The 9,954-nt window shown below is 46.0% G+C and overlaps 1 pseudogene across 1 annotated transcript; it reads left to right on the forward strand.

Annotated features, from left to right (window-relative positions):
* The first annotated feature begins 240 nt into the window (after positions 1 to 240).
* LOC144762171 (uncharacterized) lies at positions 241 to 9,736 on the forward strand (annotated as a pseudogene). The gene is made up of 3 exons (XR_013596061.1): positions 241 to 406; positions 2,560 to 2,657; positions 7,406 to 9,736. The product of XR_013596061.1 is annotated as an uncharacterized LOC144762171 (transcript).
* The last annotated feature ends 218 nt before the right edge of the window (positions 9,737 to 9,954 follow it).

Below are 9,954 nucleotides of genomic sequence, written 5' to 3' on the forward strand. Positions count from 1 at the left end.
CTTGTGCACTCCCTTCTGGCTTACCCCATGCTGCCATCATACTTCAGGTACTCCGTGGTAAACAGCATATGGTAGCTAAAGGCATTGAATGAGGCAACGTGTGTTGCCAGTATTTTGTTTCTTTTGTTTAGAATGCCCTCTGTTCTTTATTTCCTGCGCAATTCGTTGAAGGTTAAAGTCCCAGCTGCCCTGGAGGCGGTGATCTTGGGCGTGGTAGCGTTCTATAAAGAGTGGCCTGACCCCGTGGAAACCAATCTCTATTCAAACTTTCTTGCCGGTCTAGGAGCTCTGGTCTTTCCTGCAGCGTCATCTGGCGAAATCTTGAAACATTGTGCTGAGGCGCCCTCTCCTTCCTGACAGCTCCTGTGATCCTCGCCAGCTCCAGCTGAATTTCTCTTTCCGACAGGTGAGAATCCAATTAAGCACTGAGCGCCCATTTGAGCCGGAGGCTAGCAAATTAATGTTTTATTTATTATAGTGGAACAGTGCGCTTGACCGTTGATGTATTCGGCCATAATTACATCATGTAGGCCTCCAGAGAGAGTGTGCTAAGATACTCTTATATTTCTGGGCAACTGAGACGAGCCTAGGGCTCGAGGCTGATTTATGCTTATCACTGGGAAATATCCGAGTGATTTATAGAGTGTATGAGCAGCAGGGGCGGATAGGCAAGGCGGGCAATCGGGCATCGGCCGAAGGGCCGGTGTCTCAGTGCCCTCTGTGGGCCGTTTTTTTCTCCCCTTTCCCAGTCCACAGAGAGTGGACTAGGAAATGGGAGGAAAAAAAAACGGCCCACAGAGTGCACGGAGACAGAGACAGAGAAAATGAAAGCAGCCTCGCTGTACGGCCAGACAGCGATTGTCAGCTGTGGCCTCTCCTTCACCCCTGCCCTGCCAATCAATCACGCTGAGGCTGGGCTGGGGAGGGGTGATTGCAAGAATCGGCCTCTGGCCTTTGAGCCATTTTCACCTCGGCCCCCTGGCGCCCGTGCAGCCCAGAAACGGTGTTAGTCTTAACACCTTGCCCACATCCCTTCACATTCAGGGCATAGTGGGCGAGGAAGAATGGGTCTTAATGTGGGGGTCAGGTGATGTTTGGAACATGCACCATCTTCATCTCAGCCTTCCCCCTGGCTACCTGGCTACTTTGGATGACCCAGCAGCTGTGTTTTGTGCTCCCCTGCCAGGACATTTTCAAGAGGCCTGGAGGGCTGATTAATTTACTAATTGCAGGGGCCTTACCTCTGTTCATGTGTTCCTGAGCTGAAGGTCTGGGGAGGGCTAAGTAGGTTAATAATAGCAGGGGTTTTGCTGCTTTTGAGGTGCTCCTGTGCTGGAGGGCTGGAATAATTTTGTGACAGAAAGGGGCCTTGCTATTTTTTTTAGTTGCTTAGCATGTAGGCCATTGTCCCCTGGGTCCTGTGTCATGTGCAAGAACAGTATCCTCCCACTTTCATTCCTTGTCTGTGCAAATGGTGTTTCATGAAAGGGCACGCCCCTTGAATGTGGGCCACGCCCCTTAAATATGGGCCACGCCTCTTGAATGTGGGCCACTTTTTCATCAGTGCCCGGGCCGGATTGTGATCCCAATCCGACCCTGATGAGCAGGACTAAGAATGGTGGCACCTTTTGTCTGGCGTGACCGGGGTGAAGGATACTGAGTTGACCTCCACTTCTCCGAGTGATTGTGCACGTGACATGAGCCTGACTATGAGCCGTCATCATATTCTGGCCTAACATTGTGCAACAGAAAACATACGAAAGCTATCAAGCATCAATGTGAGTTATCAAGAACCAAAGCCCATCTTTATGTCATCTTATGTTTATTATCGCACTTTATGTTTAAATCTTTTTTATTAGAAAACCACCAGATGATAACTGTACATGCGCCTCGCAGAGGATAGATTGCCCGACCGAGCCACGCAGGGCCTGTGATGCTTATGTATGGATTTCCAATCAAGAAGAAAGAGTCCCCCCCAAAAAAAAAAACATCCCCCCCCCCCACCCCTGTCCCCAAAGCACAGTCAGAAAAAAAAAAGTAGGAAAGACAAAATAAGAAAGAGGTTCCTGTCTCTAGTGCGTCAAAAAAGTTGTTACCTCGGGGTGATCAGTATAGTGATTTCAAGGGTTGTCCGTAGGTTGGCTCAAGTGGAGGAGGCGAAGAGAGCTCGGGCAGGGCAGCTCTCGGAAGTCTTGGGCGAGAAGTGCCAAAAAGTGTTGCCGGATTTCCCCGTAGGATGTTCCCTTCCCTGCTAGGTTCAAGGAGATGCGTCCCATCCCAAGGATGCCCAGAGGCGTTGGGGCCATTCTGAGTGATTGGGGAGGCGGGCCTTTGCTCGCTCTTCGCTATAAATTGCCAGCCAAATCTTTAATTGTGAATGAGCTACATTTAGGCATTTATACAGTAAGAGTCAGCTAGAAAAGCAGAAAATTGTTGTGCGCTGTCAAACTCTGAGATCCAATATACATCTTTTAAGTGGTAAAAGGGTTTTGGGGAAAAAGTCACTTTCCAATGTCTTTTGGAAGAAATTGACTAAATCATTGTATTTTTTTCCCCCAGGAATTCAGTGCTTTCCCTTGGCGGTATGGGAGTCTTTGCTACAATGGTCGTGTTGATTCTGTGCTCTGTGAATGCACACTCATCTCACAGGATGGATGGTAGGTTATTAGCTGATCAATGGTATTGCGTGTTCCTCGTTCACCAAGGTTAGCTCTGCGAAACGTTAGCTAGAGCGTGTGTGCAGAATCTCAGGGCTTCATCAGGGCCGCACAGCTTACTTAAATAAGATGTCAACTGGATCAAACCTTAAGACGGCTGGAGCGCCATGGAACAACTGCACATCTGCAATCAGAAACCACGGAATGATTTGCTAAAATTAACCTTGAATATATAGAATTGGCTGCTCAGTGGCACTTTGGTACCTTCAGATTTCTGTAGCTACTTTTCACAAATCGCAATAGGCTCAAAAGGTTCTTGTTTATCAATCAGGTTTCTTGTAAAGCACTACTATTCACCAGTAAGGGCCTCAAGGTGCTGAGTGAGGGTGGTGTATCGGCTGTTCGGTCGAAGAGCCGGGTCTTGAGGTCCTTCCTGAATTGAGGTGCACACCTCCAAAGGCACTCTAGCAGACATCCTAGCAAACATGGCTAAATCATGAAGTAAGCAAAACAATGAGCTCAAAACATGTTACCAGTGAAATGCTTGTGGCAGAAAGAAAGAGTCTAGTTTAATCTAAATGGGAGTGAACATCATGGAAGTACTGTCAGCAACAAGTAGGGCGAGAAGAGGCATTTGAGGAAAAGCAGAAGCTGGCCAGCAGAGGTGCAGTTCACAGATGGGCAGAGGTGCACACCATCTACTAAACGTGCATCTGCCCATACTGCACAATATTGATACGATATTCGTGTTGATTCTGTGCACGGTAAAGGCTGCACACTCATCCAGCTTTGTATGATGAAAGCTTAGCTCTCCCTGTGCTGAATTACTGATGAGCACAAGCACTTTGGATATTTCATAATCATGTTCAGCACACATCCATGCTGCTGGTTGACATGGTTGGCATGCCATCCTGTTAAAAGGGAAGCATATTGTCACTTGTGCCCTTGGGCTTATGGAACATCAGTACTGAAACAATAAAGCAAGGTTTATCTAGCCATCCATCCATCCTAAGTGTAGGCACATCTCACGTGGATGTGAATGTGCACAATTATTAAGATGTCTCAAGATATGTTTGGGTCCCTCTCCTGTCCTGAGGTATCCTCTGCATTTTGGGATGTGTGGCCCTTCCTTTATAATGAGCAAAGTAAAAGCTACTTTGCAACCAAAGTGTCAAAGCGGTACAGCACAAACAATTCTCACCGAACAGACGACAACTTTAGTTTTTACAGCATGCATCCTTGTGCTACACCACAATATATTTCTATGACAGTGTGTGTACTACAGGAAAGTTCTGCAACATCCAGAGATGTTACGCTCTTGCTGTGTGTCAGCCCATGAAACCAAATCAGTAGTCTCAGTTGGACCCGGCTGCAGTGTAACCCATGCATTTCTTCATTTCTGGACCAGCATCTCTCATCACCTCTAACAACAGTATAGCACTGTGGCGCTTACTTAATGTGGCCATCCTTTTCGTCCAGTGTTGAGATTCCATCGACTGCACGTTGTTGTTTCATAGTATTTGGTTTGTAGGGGTAGGAGAGACTTAGAGTCAAGATACCCTTAAGGATAGTCTCAAACTGATACCTGGAGATGGGCAGATAATAGTTATTGGGACAGTGGGCTTCCATTTCACGTGCCTCCTCTTGATGCTCCGTAAACCACTGAAGGTTGCATTGAAACCCAGGTACAAAGACCACACGAGGGAACTCTCTAGTTGGTATGGAGTCATAGATAATTGTGGACAGTAATTGCTAAACAGGAAACCTAGGTGCATATTCTCAAGGACTCATTGCTGAGTTATTAGCACTTTAGCGCGGCAAAAGTGGCGATAGACTATACGCACCTTTCCCAAGCTGGTGCAAACTGCCTATATCGCCAGTTTCTCAGCTATAGCTGCTGCATAAAACACCGCCATGGATGACAGCGGCAACTAACGCTAATGATATGCAGAGTAGGCGTTCCAGTGCAAAAACGACCTAAAACACCACTTCACGATATTCTCAACGACCAGCCAGATCGGTGATGCGAGCCAAAAACACGCAATAAGGCACGTTAGTAGCAGGGATTCAACACCTGCCTTTGACTGGTGTTAAGCAGGACGACAACCTGCAGTATGAAAGGGAACCCTGCCCAGAGCCACATCTGAAGACCAACACATGTCATGGAGTTACTGATCATGAAGCTCAGAGACCCAAGAGGGCCACAACAGGTTGAAGGTACATAAAAGAACATAAGAGCTGTCTGAGCCCGTGGATTAGGAAGTGTGCATCTTCAAAGAAAAAAAAATTCCCAAGCCTAATTTACTTTCCACATGGCTCCAAAATGGAATAAAGTCTCAGGCCAATTGGTGCTCTGCAGCAGCCCAGTGAGATGATTTATGAGGCTGTGGAAGAAGCAACATCTCTAGCAGAGATGGAGTGCAGCATCCTGCACTTCCCCAGTGTAATAAATGCAACTAGTTGCGAACACAGGGGATACAACTAAACCAGCTTCATAAAGCTTTTATTCAAACACTGGGGAGTCGCTGTCGCTGTTGCTGTGCTTTGGGAAAGGAGAGCTGGAGTAGCACAGGAGAGCATGGGTGGGAGGGATGTGTGGGATAGAGCATGAACACACATGCACTCCCATGGGGTGCTCAGAGGAAAAAAGTAGTTCCTTGTTGTCAAGCTGTGGAAGGTTACAAATCTCCAAAATAAAAATGAATGTAAAAAAGCAAAGATCCACGGGAGGGAGAATAACAAGAGGAGGATGGAAAATTGTTGCATAAGAAGCAAATATATTAGATTGACAAACAAGAAAGCTAAACAATGATCAGCAGTGGGCCTACTGTAAGTTTTGGTATTCTCTACATGTCTGTCGATGACAGCAGCCCCTGCCTAAAAGTGTGACATGACTCTTTCATGAGAGGATATTGCCATGTTTTCCCAACTTGGCTACCTTTCTAAAATGTCTGCCTTACTTCTCAAAGTACACCTAAACTGTTTTTAGGGCTCGCCTATTAATATCCCGCAGTGTAACCAAGAGCTCAAACCATCAGGCGGATCAGGCGAATTTCTGCGGATTTCCAACAGTTCACGATCACAAGCACGCGCATTTCCCCACCTCAATGCCATCAGCCCCCCTCCCACAGGCCTCCCTTCTCCTCCCCCCTAATTGCTTTTTTTTTCACGGCCGCCAGGCCGTGAGCTACTTCAAAGGGTTCGGCTGCCCCGCCCCCTGCAATGCCCAGAGCTTGTTGTTTCTGAGCTCTTGCTGTGCTCGTTTCCTTTTCTTTGCTCTCTCTGCAAGGTATACAGTACTCAATCTGTCTTACACCTAGTTCCTCTGTTCATCCTTCTTGTGCGCGCATGTAAGTAAGGCTGTGCTAGTTTTCTCTATTTGGCCCTTCCGGTGCCCGTAGCTGCACTCATGCCCTCCTGCTCCCGTTTCCGGTCATCAGTTATTCCTGTGCTTGTTTCTTTTTCTCCTCTCTCCATTACGTTTCCAGTACCGAATGTGTGCCCTTTCCCTCCGCTGAGATGTTCCTATGTGTATGTTCACTGAATCTTGCAACACACGTACTGCTCTTTCTGTGCTCTTTTTGTCCTTTCAAAAGTTTATCTCTCCAAATGTCCGATTCCTTTGCTCAGACCTTTCTGGTACAGTTTCCTTTTCAACACTCTCCCTCCTCTGCTCCCAGTGCTCTGTTTTTATACATTCATTTGCTGTGCTCAACACTTCCTACTTGTTTAATTAATCCTGCCACAACAGTTGCCTGCCCTTAACTATTAAAGCATCTATTTTCTGTGCTCAATTCTTGTTTTTTATTATGCATCAAGCTCCTAAACAAAACGTGCCTTCCTGGTATTTCATGGTGCTGGAGTCGATAAAAAGGGACTGGTATTTTTCAGACAGCATTAAGCCCGAAAAAGTGGCCTAGTGCTGCTCGATAAATACCACGCAGGCTTCTGTGCCATCGGAGCATCACAAAAAGTGACGTTCCGGAGGCGCAAGGGGCTCATAAATAAGGCCCTATATATTTTTTGTTTACCTACATCAGAAAAGTGCCTGAATACCTCTGAAATAGTATGTACTGCTGGACATCACTGTTGGCATGGTGGGCGCTTTTAGAGCTGATCCGTATGTTTTTTTTTGTTTTTTTGCCCTTCTGGAATTTATAATAGCAAGGAGACACTCTGATGTGCTCTATCATAAAGAGATGAGCCATGTTCTAGACCCATTTCAAATGGGTGCTTGTAGTGAATTGTGTATTTGTGCTCCTGGACATTGTCTCAGAATGAAGCTGCCTCCTTGTGCTCTATTGCATCCAGATGGAATACGACTTTCATTTTTATCCCACTTGTACTGCAGTGAACCCTGTATCTTTTTTATCGAACATGCACATTGCCTGTGTGTTATCAGTGATGCTTTGCTACTGTGTACTTTTATGGGTGTCTGAACCAAAATGAAGTTGTTAGATGACTGATGATGAGTTGCGTGTCTCATGTGTCTTGGTGTGACCCTTTTCTTCTATACTTTATTAAATTAAGGGAGAGGTGCTCAATATATTCTAAAATTATCCTGCACTTGCTATTTCAAATGGGGATTTTATTCATTTGTTTAAATCTTACCAATCCGTCTGTGCCGCTTGCGTGCTCGATGGACTGTGCATGCGACACTCAGAACATTACAACTCTGAGATACTGTAGGATGCAAAGTACATTCCTTGCTGTTCTTTAACTCAATTCTACCTGTGTCTGCTTTGCAGGTCTCCACCGTCGTGCCGTTGATTCGTGCAACTGTGTTTATCAAAATGGAGGCTGTGTGATAGCGGCAGCGCCCCCCCCAACAAGGCCTGCACCTGCATACTCAGCAAGAAGACCTGTGTAGGGAAAATCAGAGACTGTGTCCAGCCCGATGCGTTCTTTTGTACCTACCCAGACACATCTCTGGGCACCTGCCTCCAGGGGGCTGGTGACTGTGAAGGATATTCTGACAGATGTCAGTGCGAGTATATCTATAAATGGTTTTTTGGCTGTAAAATAACTGTTCCCGCCATACCGCGTACTGCCTGTGAGTGTAGTTCAGGGTGGTTCAAATGTATCGGGAAGATAGTGCTGTGCAAAAATAAGTATTCCATATTCTGTGATAAACCTGGAACAACTGTGGAGTCTTGTTTAATGGGGGGCGGGGACTGTGGATCCTGACAAAACACAGGTGCGCAGGGACAGTGCCTCCTACATGAATCGTCCCCAACAAGCGCTGTCTCACGCTGCTCGACCAGTGATCCTGTGATCGATTCATGAACCTTCAGGAAGTGTCCTTTCCAAGGAAGTATACACCATTCTAAATAAATGCTTCACGTGCACATTAATCATATGATCTGCGAAATGCCCACCTGCAATCCAGTCAAAACCTGATCTAAATCGGCCATTTCTCCGAGTCAACTCTTCTATGTCTGAAAAGATCTCAATTTGGGAATCCCAATACCAGCAATGCGTGGAAAAGCGGTTTTGTCTGATCTCAGTGTTTTGACTTAAAAATGCCACCACTTTCCGGGACTCATTCACAAGAAACTGCAGCCAGGCGTCACTTTACTTGTGTCTGCGGCAAAATAGCTTAGAATGCCACAGATGCGCCGTATTTATGATACGGCCCCCCATGGCGCAAGGAAGCCGATGCAACAACAGCAGTACGTCAAATAAGTGAGGCAGCGTCACTTCAGTTTGACGCAAGTAGCCTACGCTCCGGACATCAATGTGTGAGAGCATTAAAGGGGACAAATTTACCTTCAACTCTAACATATTGGTCCTGAATGTGACGCATAAAAGTGCGCATATCGGCCACTTGTATAAATTGAAAACTAATGCGGCACAGCCGATTCCAACGCAGGCAAAACAGATGTAACCCAAAAGAAAGTGACGCAATGTTGGCACAAGGGGCTTGTAATTGAGCCCTTTGGGCCTCTTTTATGAAAAGTGACGCATCGCTGCGTGAATACAGTGATACGTCACTTTTCATTCTGCCCTCCTTGCGACACCAATGATGCGTCATACTTACCATATGACGCATCATGTCACAAAGGGTTACAGATGTCAGTATTTCTGATGTATCTGTAGACGCAAAAATGACGCATTGCTAAAGTGTGTCACAAAAGTGACGCAACTCCAGCAATAGGTCATTTCATATGGGCAAGTCCGATGTGAAATGTGCCTGTGTCAGTCTTACGCCTGCCAGGAGGCAGGTGTAAGATATTGACACATTTGCGTCCTAGAAGTGGCGCAGTGAAATCTCATAGACTTCACTGCGTCACTTCTGCGACCCTCTCTTGCGTCGGAACGCCCACCCTGCTTACATTGGCGCAGGTATAAAGTGGCGCAGGGGTTTACAAAGTGACGCATCTCGGTAGATGCATCACTTTGTAAATTCGGTGCAACAAGGCTCTTTTCTTACGCCGCTGGTGCGTCACAAAAAGTGATGCAGCGGCGGCGCAAGAATTGACGCAAGGGCGCATAAATAAGCCCCCTTTTAGTTTAACTCTAAGAATATTTAATTGTAAAAAGACCCAGACATAACCATTTTGACTCCTTCAATTAATTGTTCTCCATTCCTGATGTCCCCACAATTGCACACATTGTCTAGGTGCATGAGCACCCCTCTTGGTATGTCATGAGCCAGAGGCAGCACTCATGACATCAATAGTAATATACCTGGATGCACCTGCGAAGTTAGACTCAGTGTCGCGTACAGTACTTAATGAGTAATCAACAACGTATATGTCTCCTGTAATTCATTACGCGATCAGAGGATTTTTCACACAACACTTGCCATGCACAGGTACCGGGCACGATGAGTCATGCTGCTCCCGCTGCGATATTGACACCTGCCAGCAGACTGTATTTTTCCAATCAAAATATCCGGTGTGTTCCACGTTAAAATTAATGATACAGCTAGATTTGGTAGGCTTTGTATGGATAAGCGAGCCCTGATCTTATTCGTCCCACCAATGTATCTTTTATTGAATTTCATATGCTTTTCGTCTGCAAAGAGATGTTTAAATAGTTATGAAATGTTAAATAAAAACAACTCGTCCACTAAATGTAATAAGTCTAGGACTTCAAGTTATTTGTACACCCACTCTTTATGCTAATGACTGTACATCTCTGCCCATTTTCATATGGATCAAAACTCTATATAGTGCAGCCCTGGAGAGTGGAGAGAGGCCTTATATATTGGGTCCTTTAACCCAAAGATCTTTTTTCTGATACCCTCTGCCTGACTCCTGTCCTAAATAGAGAGATGCCAGTCTTGTTTCTG

This window comes from Lissotriton helveticus, chromosome 6, assembly GCF_964261635.1.
Source record: "Lissotriton helveticus chromosome 6, aLisHel1.1, whole genome shotgun sequence".
In the NCBI taxonomy this organism is placed as follows: Eukaryota; Metazoa; Chordata; class Amphibia; order Caudata; family Salamandridae; genus Lissotriton; species Lissotriton helveticus.